Source organism: Podarcis melisellensis (genome assembly GCF_964234715.1).
Source record: "Podarcis melisellensis genome assembly, chromosome: 8".
NCBI lineage: Eukaryota > Metazoa > Chordata > Lepidosauria > Squamata > Lacertidae > Podarcis > Podarcis melisellensis.
This window is the reverse complement of record NC_138540.1, coordinates 32,716,648-32,739,970: the sequence shown is the minus strand read 5'-3', so window position 1 is coordinate 32,739,970 and position 23,323 is coordinate 32,716,648. Positions and strand designations below refer to the sequence as shown.

The 23,323-nt window shown below is 44.4% G+C and overlaps 1 long non-coding RNA gene across 1 annotated transcript; it reads right to left on the bottom strand.

Moving 5' to 3' along the window:
• Positions 1–19,808: 19,808 nt before the first annotated feature.
• On the bottom strand, positions 19,809–23,110 carry LOC309377163. Its single transcript, XR_014171451.1, has 3 exons — positions 22,998–23,110; positions 22,676–22,860; positions 19,809–20,104 (listed from the first exon to the last, which is right to left on the bottom strand). It is a non-coding gene; the product is annotated as an uncharacterized lncRNA (long non-coding RNA).
• Positions 23,111–23,323: the final 213 nt, after the last annotated feature.

The window sequence follows — 23,323 nt, the reverse complement described above, 5'->3', positions numbered from 1 at the left end:
TAGCCCAGATGTCTTCTCTGGTCAGAATCACATGGTGGACGAGACTAAACAAAGAGAATTTGATGACCCTGCATCCCTCAAGGAGAGGGGGTGTGATGTAGTCAAGTATGGCAAAACAGCTTACTTTGTGGTCTTAAACCATTCTTGCATTAACTAGAGCTAAGCATGCTGGTTATATGATACTGAATTTCCCACAAGTTTATGAGAATTCGTTATTTGAAAATCCCCAGCATTTGTAAGCTGGGGGACTCACTGGAAACTTTCAAAGTGTGTCTCATTATATTTTACTGGGTTTGGAGGGAAGACTGAAGGTTGGATTATTTTAATGAGATCTGGTTATGTTTCATACAATATTGCTAAGCATTTGTTGGAGGGCTAGGAGTCAAGAAAGTGATATATTGAGCCCCAATCCAGAGAACCATTGATAAATTGTTATGAAATAGGTTTTTAGTCACTCACAGTTAATTTCTCCAACTGATTTCTATCAAATTGCATAGTTCAGGGATTGGATTCCCTGTAGTTTAAGAGTGTGTGTGTGTGTGTGTGTGTGTGTATGCACACACATGCATTCATCTATTTATAACATACTGGTAAGGGAAGAAAGGCAGAGAGTGATTTAACAACCAACCCATTTCCACACAGAAATCTAAGAACTGTCACTCTATGAATATGGGCCTCCTAACCACTCTCTTAGTAAACTACACCTCCCAGGACCCTTAGTAAACTACACCTCCCAGAATTATTTGGGTGAAGCAATGGCTCTTTTAAGTGGTATCCTGGCACTTTGAATGTATTGTGTGAATGTGGCCTCAGTCAGCCATTGTTTACACAGTTGCAGTATAAGTTACTCCTATTTTTTTGGTCCTGGGTCACGTGTTAGGATGCTCAGGGTCTTTGCAATGGATTTATGGTGACCAGCCACTATCCCCTGCGGCCTGGGATAATGCCATCCTGATGCTTTACAGTAACACATTACCAGCTTCCAAAAGGGTTGTTATGACTTCTTGTAAAGCTTTCAAAGACACCAATAAAATATTGATATCAAAATCCCAACATAGCTTTAAACAGGCAAATCAATGAGAGCAAAGGAAAAGCTGGTCAGGAAACATGCCAACTTAACAGAAGTGTGATTTGCTACTGGACCTGCATAAATTATTGCTTCCGGATGATGCCAAACATTAGGTGGCAAGCAGGCGTGTGGGAAGGCTGGAGGTAATGCCACAGTGCCAAAGCCAGGGTGACAGCTGTGGAGATTATGCAGCTTCCCCAGGTGAACTGCAGCTCACCGTTTCGTCAGAGGACTTTGCACTAGGAGAGATACAAGGCCCATGCAGCCTGGGTTGCCCGGGAGACTGCAATATGCTTCACCCCTATTGTCCTCCCAGAGCTACAATTCATAGAGTTTTCTGGGAAGACGGATGGACTGTTAAACCACTGTGGAAACTGTAGCTCTATGGGGGAGAACAGAGGCTCTGTTCCTGCTCCGTTCCTGATTGCCCAGCCTCTCCTACCTTGAAGCCACTACGGTGGTACCTCAAATTAAGAACTTAATTCATTCTGGAGGTCCGTTCTTAACCTGAAACTGTTCTTAACCTGAGGTACCACTTTAGCTAATGGGGCCTCCCGCTGCTGCTGTGCCGCTGCCATGCGATTTCTGTTCTCATCCTGAAGCAAAGTTCTTAAGCCGAGGTACTACTTCCGGGTTAGCGGAGTCTGTAACCTGAAGCGTCTGTAACCTGAAGTGTCTGTAACCTGAGGTACCACTGTACGTCATGCCTCCACAGCAGCCACTTTGTGATATGCCACACCCCATCACTGAAGCCATTTTGTGACTTGCACCTATGGTGCTTTCTCAGCTGAAAATATTTGGTGGCCCCTGTTGTAGCCATTTTCCGGAGGCCCGAGCGTTTTTCATATCCTCATTAAGAGTACATTTGCAGTCCTTTGTGGCTGCTTCTCAGGATGCATGTCACCCCAAGTTGCCCCCGAGGAAGCGCAGGATGTGAGTGTGTTAAATCAATCAATCAACCTGCTCATTGTCAGCTTCTCTGCATGGAGCACGCAGGTCCTGTGCAAAGGCTTTGGTACCAAGACTTTGCTGAATAATGGTAACTGCCAGGGGGACATTTGGTGCGCTCTCTTTGCTCCGAGCTCCCCTGCTGCTTATCCTGGAGTCAACCTGCTGTTTGAAATGCCAAATGCTTGTTAGGAAGATGTAATCTATCTCCAGCGACTGCAGGAGTCGCATTGTGAAAGGAGCTTGGATATGCCCAATCAATTCTCTATAATTATGCTTTGCATTTGGTTGTAGGTATGAGGGGGGACGTCAGATCTTAAGGAGGTCCCGATGGCAGTTTCTTGTGAACTACTATTTTGGCATGAGCCTGCCCAAGATATTTGCCTCATCTGCATTATACATTTAGGACCATATCATACCACTTCAAACAGTCATGGCTTCACCCAGAGAGTTCCCTAAGAAGAGAAAGGAATGTTAGAAAGTGAGAGGGAAGTGCTAGGATTATTACACCATAAATTGAAAGCACTGTGATGCCACTCAAATCTGCTACAGGATGGAACTAGGCCCCATCTGCACTACACATTTAAAGCAACACAATGCCACATTAAACAGCCATGGCTTCCCCCAAAGAATTCTGGGAGCTATTATTTGTTAAGGATGCTGAGAGCTGTTAGGAGGCCCATATTCCCCTCACGGCATGCAGGTGGCACTGTGAGTTAAGCCACAGAGCCTAGGACTTGCCGATCAGAAGGTCGGCGGTTCGAATCCCCGCGACGGGGTGAGCTCCTGTTGCTCGGTCCCTGCTCCTGCCAACCTAGCAGTTTGAAAGCACGTCAACTGCAAGTAAATAAATAGGTACCGCTCCAGCGGGAAGGTAAACAGCGTTTCTGTGCGCTGCTCTGGTTCGCCAGAAGCGGCTTAGTCATGCTGGCCACATGACCCAGAAGTTGTACACCAGCTCCCTTGGCCAATAAAGCGAGATGAGCGCCGCAAACCCAGAGTCGGTCATGACTGGACCTAATGGTCAGGGGTCCCTTTACCTTTACCTTTATTCCCCTCACAGCCTACAATTGCAAAGTTCCCTGAGAAGAGGGCTTTTTTGTTTAAAGCCACACTGAGGATTGTAATTCTAGGATGTGGGAATGGGGGCCTCCTAGCAGCTCTCAGCACACTTAACAAACTACAGTTCCCAGGATTCTTTGAGAAAAGCCGTGACTCTTTGGATAGGTCTGATCCTGCTTTAAACATATAGTGCAGATGGGGCCAAGGGTGAGTGATGACGCATGGCTATGATACACCACCATCCCAAGCTGACCAAAGGCACCATGAGAATGCATCAGACTGGACTGGCACAATCACTACAGGATTGAAGTGTTTTTCAGCCAGCTCCCTCCAGGAAAGGGCCTCAGCTCAGTGGCAGAGTATCTGCCTTACATGCAGAAGGTCACAGGTTTGATCCCTGGCGTCTCCAGGTAGCACTGGGAGGTACTTCCTGCCTGAAACCCTGGAGAGCTGCTACCAGTCAGTGTAGACAATACTGAGCTATAAGGACCAATAGTCTGTTTTGTGTTCCTAGGTTCTCATCCATCCTGGCTGAAAGTACCAACTTCAGAGGGACTGAGAAAGGAGGTGCCGAACAATCGAGATCCAACTTGCCAGAATAGCAAATGAAACAAAAAATATATATGAAAAGGGAGTCTTAAAAAGAGGGAGGCTTAAAAAAAGAAACAGTGATGAGAAATAAGATTGTTAAGCAACATTTTTTTAAATTCTTCTCAATTATGAATATTCATAAGTCTGAATGAAGTATGGACTCAGTTAACAGCACAGCATGGAATGCAAACCAAAAGTAATTTAACACCTGTTTTGCTTCTGTGAGAATATTAAGGCGCTTTATCTTAAATAGCCGAGGCGTCATTTTTCTTTCTTATGCAAATGCTAATGAGTTATTTATTGTCCACCTGTTACAAACATCTCCGCCCTTGTCAGTCATGTTTTACATGCTCTCTGAACAAGCCTCAGTGCATCCTAACGGAAAAGCACCTTGGCATTTTAATGCAAAGCAATATCCAATAACTAACCATTTTCCTCACCCCCCCCCTTTTAAAAAGGTTTTATATAGAGAATGTGCATATCAAATTGAAAATTGTGATATATTTATCACAAGTTTTCTAAGAATCCATGAAAAAAGAAGGGTGGGGAGTTAGACAAAGTTTAAATAATCATGATCTATACTTCGTAATCAACCTCATGAAATGAGTTTGTTTCCATTTTATTTATTTAGAATATTTATGTTGCAATTTGTAGCCCAGAGAGGCTCTCCAGGTGCATAATTCACCCAATAAAAGTCACATTAAAATCTGGTATCAGAAAGCGAAATAGCAGGGTGTCTTGATAGTGTCAGGATTTCTCCAAGGATATTTCCTCTTCCTTCCTTCCTTCCTTCCTTCCTTCCTTCCTTCCTTCCTTCCTTCCTTCCTTCCTTCCTTTACATATAATTGCATTTTGATCCCACATTTTTTTCTCCAAGGAGCTCAAGGGTTGCACACGTGGTTCTCTTCCCTCTCCATTATCTCCTCACAAAAACCCTGTGAGATAGGGTAGACTGGGAGATGGAGAGTGGCCCAAGGCCACCCAGTCAACTTCGTGGCTGAGTGGGGATTTGAACCCTCATCTCCCAGGTCCCAGTCCAACCCCCTAACAACTACACCTCACTGGCTTTCTTGGTCTTCTTAGTCTTGGTCTCCCCGTTTGTCAACCTTGCTCTTTTTTTGGGCAAGATTTCACAGCCCACTGATATCCTCTGGTTGGAGGCAGTGGGGCTAAGCAAGCTGGATCACAGAGCAGCCCAGCCCGTGATGGAGTGATATCTTCCCAATAGTAGAAGGGCAGTAGAAGATGGCAGTAGAAGATGGCATGCTGGGGTGGATGTCCTACCTGTCATTTGGACAGCCACATCAGCTAGGGTTGTCATATTTCAAAAAGTAAAAACCAGGACACCCCAAAATTGTTTAGCTTTTCTCCCCCCCCCCTTTTTTTTAGGAAAACAGAAATTAGGAAACCACGATTTTTCAATTGACTTGCCTAAGATCCAGGACAAAGCACCACCTTTTGAAAATTCCCCCCAAACATCAATTCTATCTTTGAAATTCTGGTAATTCCCCCCGGACATATACCAGCCCTGCATTAGTAGCTTAGCAGGAAGTAGAAGGGGAGGGATGAGCAGATGGGAAAACCAGTGAGGCGCAAATGCACCAGCAGGAACAATTATTTGACTCCAGTGATGTGCTTGCACCATCCTGACCTCACTGCCTCATCCTTTCCCTCTATCCCCTGGTAAGCAGCTGCAGTGAGACCAACAAGACATCAGCTGGGCAGAATCTCACCACGCAATCTGCTACTGTTACAGGGTTATGCAACACGGTACCTGGACAGTATCATGAAGAGGAGGCTACACAAAAGATGCATCCACTCAGATGGAGCATGACCATGCACAGCAGAACCATAGGATGAGAGTTCACCCTGCTTCATCTTTAAAAGCTTGCTGAGCAGAACATGCCAGCTGTCGGGACATCTCCCTAGCTTTCCATTCAGTTATGGACCTCTTGCCTTGCTCATGTAGCTCAGAATCTTGACTTCTGAACCTTGTGTTTGTCTTACTAAATATCTCTTCCTTATTTTCAATTAGGAGTCGCTGTTGTTGCACTTTGGGGACAGGAGTCTGACAGCTATGGTCCTTCCATCTAGATCTTTAACCTCACTTTCCCCCCTCCTTTGACAATGATTATAGGAAAACAGCTGTCCCTCTTTAAATCTCTCTGTCTCTCCCTCAGTCTATCTCTAGGAGTGATAGCACTGTGCTTGCCAACAAACACAGCTCAAAGTGTGCAAAACTCAGACCCAGGAGATACACACAAAGTCCACACACATCTCACCCTGCATATTAAGTGGATTCTGCCAGAAACAGCAGACCAGGCATTTCGACCACATTACACTATTTCATTTATTGTTTCAAAAGCGTCCCGTTGCTGTTTGTTTTCCTTTAAATGAATTTTAGTTATCTAGGTGCCCAACTATTCCACATGTTTGAATCCATCCAAATTCAAGCAGAGATTAAAACCACAGAGCAGAGGAAGGAGGGAAAAACACTAACTCAGCTCTCAGTGATTTGGTGATGAAATATAATTGCACCTTTGGAAGGAAATCGCAAGCTGGGAAGGGAGGAAAAATACACAGTTCCCCCTTCTGACAAATTAGCTGTGCGCTAAGATGCACCTCCAGCAGCACCTGGAAGTGCTAAAAGAGCAAGCTACGGTCTGCTTGCACTTCCTAGCTGATCTTAAAAATACGAGGCAAGCTGACACAGGCGTCAGATGATGGGTGAAAATTCGCAAGATTGCACCTACCAAAGGGAGCTCCGGGCGGCTTGGGAAGGGAATGATAAGTGACCTTGATGAGTAGAACTTTTCTGCACATTAGCTTTTTTTTCTCCCCCTTGTCAAAAACTTACAGAACTTTGATAATGAAAAAAGAATATATGCGTAGTTCAAGGAAGGGGCAGAATCTCATTTGCACACCAGATGCAGGTTTGGCTGAACTCCTTTCTCTCTCCTTAAGAGAAGAAGAGCCCTAGTGCATTAGACCTCAAGCCCAGCACCCAGAGAACATAAGATGGGGCCTTCTGGATGTGGACAATGGTCCACCTGGTTTAGCACCCTGTCCTTATAGTAGCTGACCAGATGCCTGTGGAGAATGGTTAAACAGGACCTGCTCACAAGGGCACTCTGCCTCCTCTGCCTTCTTCAGTTTAAGGCAGGGTTTAGTCCCGGAAACTATTTTCAAGGTTCAGCCATACAGCATTATGCTTGCATTCTGTTTTCTTTTCTTATGGCCCAGATCTTTTAATCTGAATTGTTTCAACCAGAAGTGATTCACCTTGCAGGCTGGCTAACCTGCAGGCCTTTAGATCTTCACAGAACTGTTGAGTTGGAAGGGATCCTGAGGATCATTTAGTTCATGGGTAGGCAAATTAAGGCCGGGGGGCTGGATCTGACCCAATCGCCTTCTAAATCTAGCCCGCGGATGGTCTGGGAATCAGCGTGTTTTTACATGAGTAGAATGTGTCCTTTTATTTAAAATGCATCTCTGGGTTATTTGTGGGCCATAGGAATTTGTTCATTCCCCCCCCCCAAAAAAAATATAGTCCAGCCCCCCACAAGGTCTAAGGGACATTGGACTGGCCATCTGCTGAAAAAGTTTGCAGACCCCTGATCAACCCCCTGCAGTGCCCAGATCTCAACCAGATCATACAGCACAGGTGGCCATCCTACCTCTGCTTAAAAACTTCCAAGGAAGAAGAGTTCACCACATTCCGAGGGAGCCCATTCCAGTGTCAAACAGCTCTTACTGTCAGAAAGTTCTTCCTGATGCTTAGTTAGAATCTCCTTTCTTGTAACTTGAATCCATTGGTTTCAGTCCTAGCCTCTGGAGCAGGAGAAAGGAAGCTTGCTCCATCCTTCATGCAACAGCCCTTTAGCTATTCGAAGATGGCTATCATATCTCCTCTTAGTCTCCAACTCCCACCTACCCCAGCCTATATGGAAAATGGTCAGGGGATGATCAGAGTTGGAGTTCCAAAATATTTGGAAGGTCACTGGTTTCCCATCCCTGTTTTGTTGCTTAAGAAAAGATTCCTATTCCTCATAATTCAGCATTCATGTTGCAAGGACAGGACACAGACTAAGCTTGTGGGCCTTTGTTCCAGTGATGGCAGCTGGCTACCAAATGGGATAATTAAGAAAGTCCAACCATCCTTCAGACCCCTGGCATCCCCAGATATAGACAGCTCATTGAGCTTCTCAGTCTATCAGGAAGCCAATTTGAAACACTGGCATTGCCGAGACCAGCTTGGCTTGGCCTCACTGCTTCTGGGGTTTGTTCCCTTGCTGGGAACTTTGACAAGGTTCTAAAGCCGAAATCCACTGGGCTTTGACTAATGTGCATGTTGCTTAAAGTGAAAGAGGACCTCCCTGGGCTCAGAGGGACTCAAGCTTATCTAATGTGTTTGGCACTTGAGCCCTAGGAGAAACTTGGCCAGAGAGGGAACTATTTGAAGGAGGGGTTAGGGTGGCCACATACAAATTGCTAAAGAGAGCAAATGGTCACACAGATTTGTATATGATGTGCCTCTGTTGTGTTATACGTGTAGATGGAAATTTGAACATAATAAGTTTGCTAATAATTCAATACATTCCACCATAGAGAGGAAGAATGTGACCATGTGACCTTTGTGCCTGCTCAGTTAAGGGTCCCAGTGGTCACTGCTGATGGGCAGTTTCAATGCCCTTGATACCCCTTCCTAAAGTTGCTTTATTTTTAAACTAGACTTTGACCAGACAGGCACAAAGGGAAGGGCTTGAGTCATATCTCTCCTACCAATGTTTTATTTGTGCTCGTTATACAGACTTTGTGTTGTGAAAAAACAGACTTTGCTTTACTACAAAGTTACTAAAGGATATTAACGACAAAGTTACTACAGAGTAACTACAACATTTTGTCAGCTGCATCTATGGCACTGTTTTCCAAACCCTGCAAGCTAGGGATGATGGGAGTTTTAGTCCAAAAACAGTTGGAGACCCAAGTTTGGAAAACATTGATCTACAGGGAGGAGACTGGATGGCTGAATGCTGAGAATATTCATCCAGCAGTTACTGATATAGAGTAACAGCAACATAACTAATTGTCCTGATGGTCCATCATATTCTAACAAGGACGAGATTGCAAGATGGCCTTCTGTAGAAAGCTGATACAGGCTTGATTTTTAAAGCCTGGGATTCTCTAGATGTTGGGGAGAATGGTTGTAACCTAGCATTTTCCCTGAAGTGCTAGGTTGCTGCTGTTTTACTTGCAACAAACTACTGACCGACCCATGTACCTACCTAGTTTTTAAAATATTGTGTGAGCCCCTTTTTCATTCTGGACATTCTCAGACATAAGTTTACCTATTCAGTGAAAGTTATCCTTGGAAAAAAGAAGCCCTGTAGCTCTTAAAAGGGACTTTACACAGGGGTTGAACCAATTCCTCATTTCACAGTCTTCTTCCTCATCGTCGTCCCCTCCCGCAACTCTTAGACATGCCCACTACTGCAAATTAAGAGTAATTCTCCTGAAGTGTGCATGTGTCCCATTTTCCTCAGCTAAGCTTTACAAGAAGCAATCTCATAAGCTCAGAGGGGGTCTTACTGCTTCTTAAGCCACATGCAGGCTATGACCATATGTTCTGCTTCTACCATAATGAGGGACACAGATCACTCAACACTCACCCCCCCAGCCGCCCATGAGGCAGCAAGGAGATATGGAAACCTGATTTGTGACCGAACTGCACTGAGAGATCCCAAACTCCTGTCACAGTGTCCTCTTCTCATTTTATTTGACAAAGAAGCCAAGAAGAATGACTTTAATTCCGGTTAATTAGTGAGAGAACATTAAGACTGGAATAGAACGGAGAAATATTAATGCGGGGAGTCATTAATCTTTGACATTGATGGGAAAGGGTTATTCGTTTTCCAGACCAATCCTGTGTCTGTTTATCTGAAGGGAAGGCTCATGGGGGTTCAATAGGTTTCTTGCAGTTGAGAGCGGGCAGCTTTTGTTTTCAGCTGAAGGGCCACATTTGCTCTCTGGGGACATCTTGAGGGCCACATTCCAGTGACAGGCAGAACCAGAGACAAATGTCAGTAAAGCAGAGGTAAAGGGGGATGGAGCAATTGGTGTGAATTTTGTTTGCATATATTAGGCTTCATTCTCTCTCTCTCTCTCTCTCTCACTCATACACACACACACACACACACACACACACACACACACACACCATTCTAGCAAGCAAGAGGCATTATCACAGGGCAATTATTTCAGCTAGGCAAAAGCAGTCAAGGAAGGCATGGGGCAGGGCCAGTGAGGGTAGCATGAGGCTCAAGAGGATGACCTAGCTGGATCTGATTAGCAGCCTTGTCATCCACATATTGTTTTCCTCTTCCCCATCCACTTTTTCCTTTTGTGCTGTGCATTTCTTTTCTCAGCTGCAGCACATTCAAATACAACCCACCCACGCCGACTGAGCAAAGAGGATCCTTTAGAACAAGGGTAGAGAACCTGTGGCCCTCCAGATGTTTCTGAAATTCATATTCCATTTAATTCATAAGATTTCTACACTGCTTGGTTGTAATAATAATAATAATAATAATAATAATAATAATAATAATAATAATAATAATAATAATAATAATAATTTATTATCTATACCCTGCCCATCTGGCTGAGTTTCTCCACCCACTCTGGGCGGCTCCCAACTGAGTGTTAAAAACAATACAGCATTAAATATTAAAAACTTCCCTAAACAGGGCTGCCTTCACATGTCTTTTAAAGAGAAGACAGCTGCTTATTTCCTTCACATCTGAAGGGAAGGCGTTCCACAGGGCAGGCACCACTACCAAGAAGGCCCTCTGTCTGGTTCCCTGTAACCTGACTTCTCGCAATGAAGGAACCACCAGAAGGCCCTCGGTGCTGGATCTCAGTGTCCGGGCTGAACGATGGGGGTGTTTTTGTAAAAAACAACAACACCTAAAACACCCCAAAAGAATTTGAAAAAAACAGATAAAACAATAAAATTATCACTAAGAGAAATTGACAAAGGTAATAATTTAAAAATATAAAATGACGATAGGCTAAAAGCAGATTAAGACTTGGATCAACTTTCTAAACATCTGCAAATGCTTGTCTTAAAAAAAAAAGTTTTTAGCAGGTGCCAAAAGGCATACAGTGAAGGCTCCTGCCTGATACCAATAGGCAGGGAGTTCCAAGGTGTAGGTGCAGCCAAGGTGGAACAAGTCTTTTGTGGCACCTGTAGCAGTGCCAGTTCCACTGATCCCCAGAATGCTTGCTGGGGCTGATGGGAGTTGTAGTCAGTGCTATTTTTCACTAACTACAGACCACCATGAACACCGCCCTTGTTCTCTTAGAATGGCAATGGCGCCCACCTGAAAGGTGTCGGAACTGAGTTCCGGTGAGTTGCAGCTGAAAAAAGCCCTAGTTGTAGTTCAGCAATATTTGGAATGCTGCAGGTTCCCTATGCCTAAATTAGATTTTTAAAAAACCACCCACCATTTTCTTGTAACATCGCTGTTCTTTATCTCTCCTCCTGGTTCTTTTCCAGAAATTTGCCTCTTGCAAATGAGTCTCTGGCCCCCTTTCCATGTTATCGAAGATAATCTCAGCCTGCACACTTCTTATTCTGCTCCTCCGATTAACTATGCGGCTCGCCTCAGCTAATTTGACAGCTGTTCTTGCCTAACTGGCTTCCTTTCCGAGTTCTTTATTTCCAGTCTCCTTCTTGCTCAGTCGCTCTGACTCAGTTTTATGTTCAGCCTGCAGCAAAGCAGCCAGGCCTGCTTCCTAATCCCAAAGAAGAAATGCCTTGCCAGCTCCCTGCACAGGGGGTGACCTTCACTTCCATGTACCCAGATTTTATTACGTGCTTTTCAATGCTCTGAAACCTTTAGCTGGCGTTGATTGTCAGAATCCGCTGCTGGAGCCTCCATGGCTACCAGTGGTACTGATAGGCTTTGCTGTTTTGGACATGGTGACCTTACACCTCAAGGGGTATTAAGGGAATCAGCCAGGGTTGCAAACAGTCTGTCTTGCAGGAGTCAGCAGCTCAAGAAGCGAAAGGGGGAAGCAAAAGGTTGTGACACCCAGTCTTTGCAGAGTAGGCTACATTGCAGCCACATGGAAGGCAGAGGTTTCTGCACACGAGCTCAGCAGGAACCTTGATTGGCCAGGATATACATGCCTGGAATGGCTTGGAAGTAGCCCTAATGAGGTATTCAAGAGAATGGGCAGCATCCTCCCACATTGTCAGCTGAGTCCGAAGGAAGCAAATAGGGTTTCCTCCATGGATGTGGCAACCTTGGCCATCAGGGATCACACAGGGACCTTGGCCAATCAGGGTTCCCATGGGAATCTTAGCCAATCAGGGTTCCCATGAATATTGAAGTGGCTCCCTCCAGACAGAGCCCATCACGTACTTATCATTGCCATCACATTGTCACCCTCACGTTGTCATATTCAAGGGGGCAGTCCAATGCATTCCCACTGGTTCCTTCGCACACATGGTACCCACAAGTACTGGTCACCTGGATAGGGCTGGTATTTTAAACTCACTAGCACCCTCCATTCAGCCACTGCAACTGAGCAGTGTTCTAGAATGGCTACTTACACACTGCCAAAGGAGAGGAAATGCATCACCACAAAGAAAAAAAGAGGACTAAAGTAGATACAAAATTTGCATATTTGTTTAAAATTCAGTTTAGGAAAGAAGTAGTATAATGTAAATAGAAATAGCATGCATCTCACCATAGCAGAGAAGACTCAGGTTGCCTAAGTGGCTGCTCAGTTGGCTACCCAGGTGCTCACTGCTGATAGGCTATTTCCAAGGGCCAGACCCTTGGGTCTTTATCCTTAAATTGGACTTGGACTGCCCAGCCTTTCAAACACAGAACTCTTGGAAACAGAGGCTATTCTGTATAAAGTGTTGTTGTTGTTGTTGTTTCCATTTACTATCCAAAAGATCTCAAAGTGATTTACATAGAGAATGATAGAAACTTTATCAAATTATTCAGATAACATAATGCATTAAAAAAGGAAAAGAATCATAACCATGAACACAATATAAAATAAACAAGGTCAGAGAGCACTCCAAGGCAGTATAATGTAAAATGTCAATCAGCTCAACATCCGTACAATGACTCACACAGTGTCACTCCCCATCCAGTTCACACAACTGCTACAACCATCTACTACCTCAAAAATACCATTCATACATAAAACACTCACATTCTGCTATATTACAGCCCACATAGAAAGGGCCACTACCAAACATACACTTTTGCAGAACTCTCCTAATCTCTGAAGCTCTAATGGACTCATGGCACCCACCCACTGGATCATCAAATATTCTTCTCCCATACCTCACCTGAGAGGGGCCAAGATCTATACCAGAGCAGACTCTCACTGCTCCCATCCACTCACTCCCAGCTATAGAATCATAAGATGCCTGGAACTGCAGAGTCTCAGCACCTGAGAAAGAAACATTCAGCACTGGGAATGCCTAATGGTCAGTCTGGGTGAGCCAGGCCAGAACTTCCCTCAGATGATCAAAGCTTTGGATCCTCAGAACTTTTCCCTAGGGACAGCCCTCTGCACAGAATGGAATGTTTCCAGTTGCAGTCCCGCCAACTCCTGACAGCATGCCACCATTTGCTAGCCTTCAAGATGCTGAAAGATTGTTGTCCCTGAGACTAGCATGTCAATGCTTTGGCCTACGTCCAATTTAAAGATGGCAGAGGGGCTTCCAAGGAACAAGAGCAACTGCTTTCAGGTCCCTTCCTCGTGCCTTCTGAGAATCAAATCAGCGGCGCCTTGAATCCGTTCCATCTTTTAGGGCAGTAATTATTGTCAAACCATGCTAATGAATTAAATACAAGCCTTTTATAGATGCATTGATCATCATTTACATGAAATAACCAGACAGCCAAAATCTCGACGGTAAATCAAAAAGGAGGAAAAATGGTTTATTCAGGTTAATCCTAGTTAAACCAGCTAAATTTTTCAACATATCCCAGCGGCCTCTTTTACAGAAGAGTGGGGGGGGAGGGAGATGTGACTTGAATGAGATGAGGAGGGATGGATTTCGGCGCTGGCTGAATCCATTCATGAGAAAGGGGTAGTGTTAAGTTTTTTTTAAAAAAAAAAATCCTGCGAAAGCAGACAAAATGGTTTCAAGTTTTCCTTTAAACATCTCTGTGATGTGCAGCCCCCCTGCTGAGCAAGCCAACCCTTTGAAACTATTTAGCAAAACCAGCCAATCCCAGCTATGAAGTGATTGAAATTCAGCACCACAACTACTGATTCCTTCCTGTTGCTGGAGGCTATGAGCAAGGCGAGAAAGACTGGGAGCTGGTAAACACTACAGGATGCAAAATAACAGATTTTTTTATTTTTTAAAAAATTGCCTATCCTTGTAAGGGAAATAAAAAAGCCCCTATTTGATGATAGGATTGAATACGCACTAATTAAGTCATTGTGTGTGCTTGTGTTTGCGTGCGTGATTAAAAGCACCAGTGAAAAGGATTTAACAATGCTTCACGTTTAATGTAAAAGTAGTGTGATGTTGTGTTAAAGGCAATAACTGTATTGTTTTTAACAATGACAAGAACGGGGTTTTGCATTTGTTGCAATGACAACAATTGGGTTTCACCATAAGGTCCCAGGGTGGGTAGCAACAATATTAAAATACAGGATTTTTATTTGAATGCAAGAACACAAGAAGAGCCTGGTGGATCAAGCCAATGGCCCACTCAGGCCAGCATCCTGTTCTGACAGTAGCCAATCAGATGCCTGTGGGAAGCCTACATGGCAGGGCCCAAGCACAAGAGCCTTCTCCCCTCCTGCGGTTTCCAACACCTGTTATTCAGAAGCTATTGCTGTCTCCAGCTGCGGAGGCCAGCACCCATCAATCGCCCTCTCCTCCATAAATCTGTCTAATCCTCTTTCAGAGCCATCCAAGTTGGTGGCTATCACTGCCTCTTGTGGGAGTGAGTTCCATAGTTTAACTAGACACTGCATGGAAAAGTGCTTTATGTTATTTGTGCTGAATCTCCCAACAGGATGCCCATGAGTTCTAGTGTTATATGGGGGGGGGGGATTTTCTATCAGCTTTCTCCATGCCATACATGATTTTATGAACTTTGATCATGTCACTCCTTACTTGCCTTTTCCCTAAACTCAAAAGCCCCAAACGCCACCATCTTTCTACTTAGGGAAGTCATTCCATTCCTTGGATCACTTTGGTTGAACAACTTCATGGGAAACATTTTAATGAGCTGTCCTCAAATGGTAAGACTAGGGACTATCCCTGGAAGGTAGGACATGTAGGCAGACCTAGCAAAGACATTTCTGCTATGTAGTCAACATCCTGAATGTCATTCCTTTCTTTGCGGGGGGGGGGGGGCATGCATAAAGTGTCTCCACTTCCACTCCTCCAAGTGAAACCCAAAATTCATGCATCAAACTCAGACTTGGACATTTATATTACCTGAACACTCCAGAGCACTTTATGACATTGTTCACCATAACCCCTGCAGTCCTGAGACACGGCCATATATTCTGAAGGCTTTCCGAGAGAATATACACATTTAGCTGAATCTCTAGGTCAGAAGTGTTGGGAAATCGCTGTTTTAAACAACAGTGCCAAAAGTAAAATTTAATGGTGGAACAAATATACTTTTTATTTTTTTATTTTTTTAAAAAAAACCACACAAATGGCTTAGGGATTGCAGAGATGAAGTTGTCAAGAACAGTTTGTGAAAAGACATTGCCCAGGTAGGTGCTTTCTGTGGTCCCGTGGCAGCACTGAAATAACTGGACACTGAGGTTGGGAGAAATCAGCCCAAATCTTTATCGACTACAGGAGGAAAGCTGGTTTGGCATAGCAATAGGTCATGGATTCAATTCCTTAGTCCAGCAGCTCTTGCTGATGGAAAGGCGCTCAGTCAGAGTTGAGAAGCATCCAAGCCCCAAACCATAGGAGAAACCGAGCATTGAGCCCTAATGTGGTTCACGTGAAACATCCAAGGTCTCATTAGAAGACCAGAGTGGGGGATTCAAGGCAGGCAGAGGACCACACTCAAGCTTAGGGCAAACTACAGCCAGTCCTCCATCCCAAGCCCCTTATAGGGGTCCCCTTTACTATGTTGATCCTACCCAATCCATTTCCGCCAGAGTATACAAAGTCCCAATGCCGCCAAACAGAAATAAACTGATGTAATGACTGAAAGGGGGGAGGGCACCCATCCCTGGAGCCAATTAAGGTTGGTAACAAAAAATAAAATAAATACATTTCCAATCCTGTCAACCAGCAGCCAAGTATTCCAGGGAGGTGGTAACACTGAGGTGGGGCTGGTGAGAAGCTCGCAAGGGGTGAGTGACCCCAAGTCCTTGTGGGTGAGGTCTTCTAAGGCCTACTTTGTTTTGTGCAGAAGGTTGTCATCCCATGAGATCCCACAAGAACTCCCAAGGGGAAATGCAACTTCGCCCCCTCCACTGCTGTTTGAGCCCTCTGCCACCAGGCAACGTCACCCTGTGTGCAGGACGCACCCAGGTCGGGGCTTGTCACCAAACGAGAAGAAATGAAGGCCAATAAGTTTGAATGAGCTACTAAGAGTGTGATCCTATGCTCATTCCTATGCATCATCAGGGGTGGACTAGATGGCCCATTGGTTCCCTTCCCAGGCTACACTTCTATGGTCCTGCGAGTCTAAGAAGTTGGTGTAAAGCGAGACAGTGTATATTATTCTGGTGTTACATCGGGAGCAAACCCCGTTTGGCAGCGGGGTGGCTGCTTCTGCTCTGCCTACACCTGGCAGAGGGAAAACAAGGCTTTAAAATACCCTGGGTTGCTAGGTCATGTGACTGAGCTGAATGGCCCTGGATCCAGCCTGAAGTTCGCACTGTGCAGGACGCACCCCTGCTACACCTCCGTAACCCCCCTTTTAGTTAACACTGGCCTTGGCTCAGCTGTAGCTCAACTAGCCAAGAAGAGCAAGTTATGATGGTATAGTATCTTTAGCTGAGCCAAGCTTGAAGACTGAGCTGGATATCGCCTAAGCTGCTCGTCCCGGTGGATCTTGCCATAGGATTGCCTCCCCCCCCCCCATCATCTCCCTGGAGACATTCAGTTATGATAAACATCTTTTCTTCCATATTTTGTTGATGTTCGTATGCAGTGTTAAATGTTGCTAAAGAGTTCCCATTTTAATTGAGAACAGTCTCAGGAGGAGTTGACAGTTCCATAGCCTCCCACATTTCACATATGGGAAACATGGGAGTTCAGGCCTCCTGTACTCATAACTGGGGGGTGAAGAATATACAGAGAAATTAGTTTCTGCTTGCATTTAAAGGCAGACCTGCCTGATTTGCAGCTTCCAAAGCATTACTTGAACTAAAACACAGCCATCCTTCGAAATGGAGACATTTCCACATTGCAACTCTCCAGATAAGTAATGAGTGCGAAAATACATATACTCATGTAAAGTGTGCCCCAAAATACATTATATTAAGTGAAATGTGAACTGAAATCTTGATGAATTTTCAGGAGAGTTTTTTTTATAAAAAAACCAAAAAACTCACATGTGAAAACGTGAAGAAATTAAGAGTGCAAAAATAAGAAACTGAGAGAAACCAGTATGGATAAGTAAGGTAAAAGTAAAGGTACCCCTGACCGTTAGGTCCAGTTGTGGATGACTCTGGGGTTGCACACTCATCTCGCTCTATAGGTCGAGGGAGCCGTCGTTTGTCCACAGACAGCTTCCGGGTCATGTGGCCAGCATGACTAAGCCGCTGGCAAAGCAGTGCATGAAAACGCCATTTACCTTCCCACCGAAGTGGTACCTATTTATCTACTTGCACTTGACATGCTTTCGAACTGCTAGTTTGGCAAAAGCAGGGACTGAGCAATGGGAGCTCACCCCATCGCGGGGATTCGAACCGCCGACCTTCTGATCGGCAAGCCCTAGGCTCTGTGGTTTAGACCACAACTCCACCCATGTCCAATGAATAAGTACTCCGGCCTATAACCCATCAAGAATAAATGCCTGGTCCTCTGTTCTCCTGTGATTCCCATCACTGATGCCTCTCCGACATAGGTATCAAAAGGAAGGTTTTCATCAACTGACCAATCTGCAATAGATGGCCATCCAACTGCTGTTTAAAAATCTCCAATGATGGAGAGACAACCATCTTCCAAGGTAGTCGGTTCCACTATCAAACAGCTCTTCCCATCAGAACGTTCTTCCTAAGTCAGAATCTCCTTTCTCATCATTTGGGAGATAGTGCCTTCTGAAAAAAAAACTGGTGCAAAAAATGTGTGTCGCAAAAGAGCAGAGGAAAAAACCCAAGAGACTTTCTTGGCGGACTGGTGGCCATTCAGCCAGCACACAAACAAAGACTCTACAGGACAAACGACACCTGCCACACTCCATAATATATGTTTGTATTAATGTCTTGCTTGATCAGCAACTTTCAGACTCTCTCTACTTCAGTGCCTATATGAACGTTGCTATAATTATTGAGATCTAAACGGTGCCTTCAGGCTGTGTAAAAGGCAGGGGGGATTTTCAGTTTGCCTTTCCTCCCCCCCCAATATGTAACAATTAATATTTAATTCTAAATATATATCTATAGAGAGAGAGTATTGAGTGGATGCAGAGGAAAAGATGTATGGCAGGTATGTAATTTGATCACCTAGCCTCTTGCAAGGGAAGGTAGGTGGGAAAATATGTAAGTGTGAATTTCTCTGCAAGACCAGGATCTCCTCTGAGGGTTCTTGGCTCCTTAGATGCTCTAAGCTTCTGTCCTGAGAGCTGTGACTCATCCTAGAAGATGACTGTGGACAACCTGCCCTGCCTAGCTCCCTCCTACAAACCAAAGAACTATTATTACAATATTCTTTTAGCAACCCTTTCTGCTTCTTTGCAATGTCCTTCAGCTTCCTCCTTCTGTCTCCTATCCTCAATTTCCCCCCTGTAAACCAGAAACAGTATACCTGGGCTTAATTCCAGAGAGATGGCACAGGCAGACAGCCAAGATGCCTTAGCATCTCTCCCAGACTCATCACACAAGTTTTAAAAAGCTTTCTCCCATGGCAGAACTGAAGGGCCCAAGCAAATGGTAACTGGAAGAAAGTTACATGATGGTGGAGCCACCACCAAGAAGACCCTGTCTTGTGTGTTTGTCAAGCTAACTGATTTCACCAACAGACACACAAGCAGAACTGTAAGTGCAGAACTTTGGTTATGGGAGGGATCTTACAAGTGCAAGCAATCCATTCAAGTCACATGGCTCCAAACTGTTTAACTGTTTGATCCCACAGTGGAACTTGACATATTTGCTTTCATGTTTACATTTTCATTTCAAACGCTTTCAGCCGCTGTAACTGAATGAGATTTGGAGGTGGGCAGGAAGCCCTGCATTTTAGTTTTTAAGTTGCATGAACAGAACCATAGTTTCCAAATCTTGAGGAGTAATAGTCTCACTTCATTCAGACGTCATCTGGAGTATGGAAGATCGTGACATATTGCTTTTGTGGAAAACCTGGTGGCTAAGGAAGGATGAAACTGTCCATTTTGATTCTCTCATTTTTTCCAGTCTTAAATCCAGTTCTCCACATTTCCATGATCAGTCCACATTTATTATTTTCCATTTACCTTCTTGTTATTTTCATTGATTTTAGAAGACAATCATTGATTGTAGAATTGGGAGGGACCCCGAGGATCACCCAATGCAGGAACAACCTTAGCATATCAACACCACACTCTAACCAACTGAGCTATCCACTTGGACATAAGATATAAGAGAAAACAAAATAAACACAATATTTTTATAAAAAAACAACTCAGGAAAGTATTAGTGCAAATTTCTCCTAAAACCGTTTTTTTGCAGTTTTGCCTAATATACAATTTTTTTTTGCAATGCACTTTCCCCTAATAAAATGCATTTTTATATGTTGCTTTCAATAACATAGGTCTTTGTATGTACACTTTACCCCCAATATATACATTTTGGTATGCATTACATGGCTAGAGAACCAAACTGCAAAATTCAGAGACAGCTGTGTTTTGGTTTGCACATTGTTTCAGAGGATGCAGAGGGTTCATCTTTCAATACAAACTGGATTGAATTTCTCCCCCAGCTGTGTTTATTGGTTCCAGGAAAAAAAAATCCATGTGCAACCCCATTGACCCAGAAAACCTTGGGAGTAAAGTGATGAAATTTGGGGTACTGTGCTGGCATGCAGTTATTTCCTGTCATTTTCACGGGGAAACCGAAGCACTCAGGTGTAGAAAGGATGGAGGAGTAATGATGTTGTCCAATTATATTCACTGTTGTGCTACACTACACCCACTGCTGTGAATGGGATTTAGCACAACATGCTGGTATCTTGGTCCAAAAGCCTGTTCTGTAATGCAACAGGTCCTGCAGTGTGAACAGAACATGAGAACCACTAGCATAATAGTCAGAAAAACCAGTGCAATGTTCCCCACATCTAAATGCACCCTTAACTTTCATTTCTTACTCAGATTCCTTTCTGTGAGATGCCACCTTCTTTAACAACCCTGTGCCCAAACCGGGAAACTTCTCTTTTTTTATTCCCCGACCCTCTTTCCCCCCCCCCTGCCCTGCAGAGAGGAATAACTGTTTTATGAACCTTGACATGGCAGATAAAATGCTGTGTGTCTTTGTTTTGCGCAGAGTTTCCTTTGCCTCTAAGCATCAGAGATTAAATCTGTTCAGATGGAGAGGTGGGGGGGGGGAGATGCAATGTTCTTTGTTCTCTGCACAAAAGATAGGCACACACACATACAAAAAAGGGATTCTGGGGAGGGGGGCTGTGGAAGATGGGAGTGGGAAAAAGAGAGGGAATGTGAGCCTTCGTTGAGCTGTTAAGGGAAATAGCCCACAGAAACCAGTTTTTTTAAAAGCAGCTATGAATATTCACCCTGGTGTTGTGATGGGAGCCGCCTTTTATTTCTGAGATGCGAGTGTCAGCCTGCTACACCTTGAATAGAAACAAGGTTCTCCACGGTTTGGTTTTGTTGGTTTTTAAAAATCATCCTCATCGCCAAAGTTCTTTCATGAATATAAATTTACATCCCAATAGAAATCACTTTCTCATCTGAATTCATGAGTTTTAATAGCACCTTCCGACCGTTTGGATTGGTGTATGCGTACTTTCTTAAGTAAACAGACTCGTTTTCGACAAAAGGGTCCGATCTCTACATCCTTCCCTTAAACTCCCTCCTCCCTGGCCCCTTTCTTGCATTTTCATTAGCTGCATCGCTTCGGGTCCTGCCTTTAATACTCCCCCCTTTAAAACATTTTTGATCTTCTATCATCTTTGATGTCAGCTTCAGAAAGAATTTCTTTTTGCCTCTTCATATCAGCCAGCTGAAATGACTTAGCAAGGGACCATGCCAGGCTAATGTTCTATGTGGAAAGCAGGGAGGGGGTGTTATTATAGGTAATCACGCAAGCTCCAGTCTTAGCAAAAGAAAAAAAGAAAAGAAAAAAAGAGCCCTGATGAGAATAAGGATAGGTGTGCCAACAAAGCCAGTGTTTTGTAGTGGTTAGAATGTCAGACTAGGACCTAGGAGAGGGCAAGATTCTAATCCATAGTCTTGAATCTCACTGGGTGACCCTGGGCCAGCTGCTGCCTCTCAGCCTAACCAAACTCACAGGGTTGTTGTGGGGGTTAATGAATGAGAACCATGTACACCACCTTGAGCTCCTTAGAGGAAAAGGTGGGATACTGTATATATAAGTTACACCTCTACTTCTCCTTTACATCTGCAGGTGAGGCAGTAGATGTGCTGGCCTGCATTCTTGTCCTGGTAATGGACTGGAAGAGAGCCAACAAACTGAAATTCAATCCTGATATGACAGAGGCACAGTTAGTGGGTGGTTGCCTGTGTTAGAATTCCTTCTCCACGATTGCAGTCATGAGATTGTTGTCTATCACATGATGGTGTCTGTTTTGATTCCACAAAATGGGAAGCGATGGAGACAGGATGTTTGTGTTACTGTGTTCTGTGAAGTGGGACTATTGTCCTTTGTTCTTTCTCTTTGCTGTCTAATGCTAGAGAGAGAGGGAGCCATGTTGCAGTGCTCCGTGTGTGTTAATATGTAAATAAAGTAGATTAGCCAAAATGCTGAGTTGCTGAGTTCTGTTACGCAAGCTACAAAGACTCTGTGGATCCCTAAGTGCACCAATGTCTGTTGGCATCCGTCGCTGTGATGTTCGGGCAGAAGAAAGCTTTTGAAGCTCCCGAATGATCGACCAGGAGGGAGGGAACATGCCATTCGGGCATGTGTCTCTGCCAGGGTCCTACTTGAGTGTAGGACAAGCTCCTGACACCCTGCTCTTCAAGGGGTCACACTTCCTCTGAAGAAGTGGGTACGCAGCTTGGGAGTACTTCTGTCATTTGAGGTTCAGGTGGCCTCAATGGCCTCCCATCAGCTTCCCTCTATGTACTGTGGAGAGGAATATGTGTGCCTACATATTTGTTGTATAGAGGATACAATCCAGAACCTGCCAGAACCTCAATTGCCACCAAATGGAAAAACCTTACAGGATTTGTGATTTTCACTTTGGTATAACAATAGGTGGAGTTTAGGATTAGTTGAAGAAGGAAAGAACTTCATAAAATACATGTTGCCCAAAGCTTGGGGGACCCTGAGAAATGCTGTGCTGTTCACTGGTCTCCAAGGCCATTGAGTCAGAACTCTCAGGCTGAGCACAGCCACTTGCCATTCAAAACCTGCACCCCAACTTTCTCTGCAACATGAGATGTGATCCCAGGGTCCACCCCCTCAGATTATGTTGGCAAAAGGGCTTTTGTCCTCTCTGCTGGAAGCATCATATTGGTGACTCCTTTTAGAACATTCGCCTGATGTCCACCCTTGACCATAAGGTGTCAAGGCATGCTCATCTCAGAGTGCTTCCTTTCATTTCCTCCTAGAGCACTCCAAAGGAAACAGCTCACTCACCTGCCCTTCCACCTGAACTACAGGTGAAGCAGAAGAGGCAGAGGCGGAAAAGACAAACAATAAGTGTCAGGAGATGGGCTGGTGGTGTTATCTGCTTGACACTCATCTGTTCTTGTCGCATGGATGGACCAGTCTGTTGCAATTCATTAGCTCACTTCTCCCTCTCTCTGCATATCTGCTGTAGGCTTTAATGTGACAAATATATTAGCAGGGAAGGGGGGCAATGAAGGCCATGGGGGAAGCATAAGCAATCTTAATTGGTTTACATAAAAGGCAGAGGTCCCTTATGCTCTTTGCATTAGCACTGAAATGAAGGACTTACCTCTTGCCCTACAGCTGTGCAATCCAGTCCTATATAAAGCTACAGGCCTGAAGGAAAGAGGGGTACCTCCTCTGCCTCCCCATCTTTCCAAATTGGCTTGAAAACAACAGCCTGAAAAGGTAATCAAGTCTTCCCTTCTTTCTAGTAATAATAATAATAATAATAATTTATTATTTATACCCTGCCCATCTGGCTGGGTTTCCCCAGCCACTCTGGGCGGCTTCCAACAAAATATTAAAATAAAATAATCTATTAAACATTAAACACTTCCCTAAACAGAGCTGCCTTCAGATTGCCTTCAGATTCATTGCAGTGATGGCTGGAGG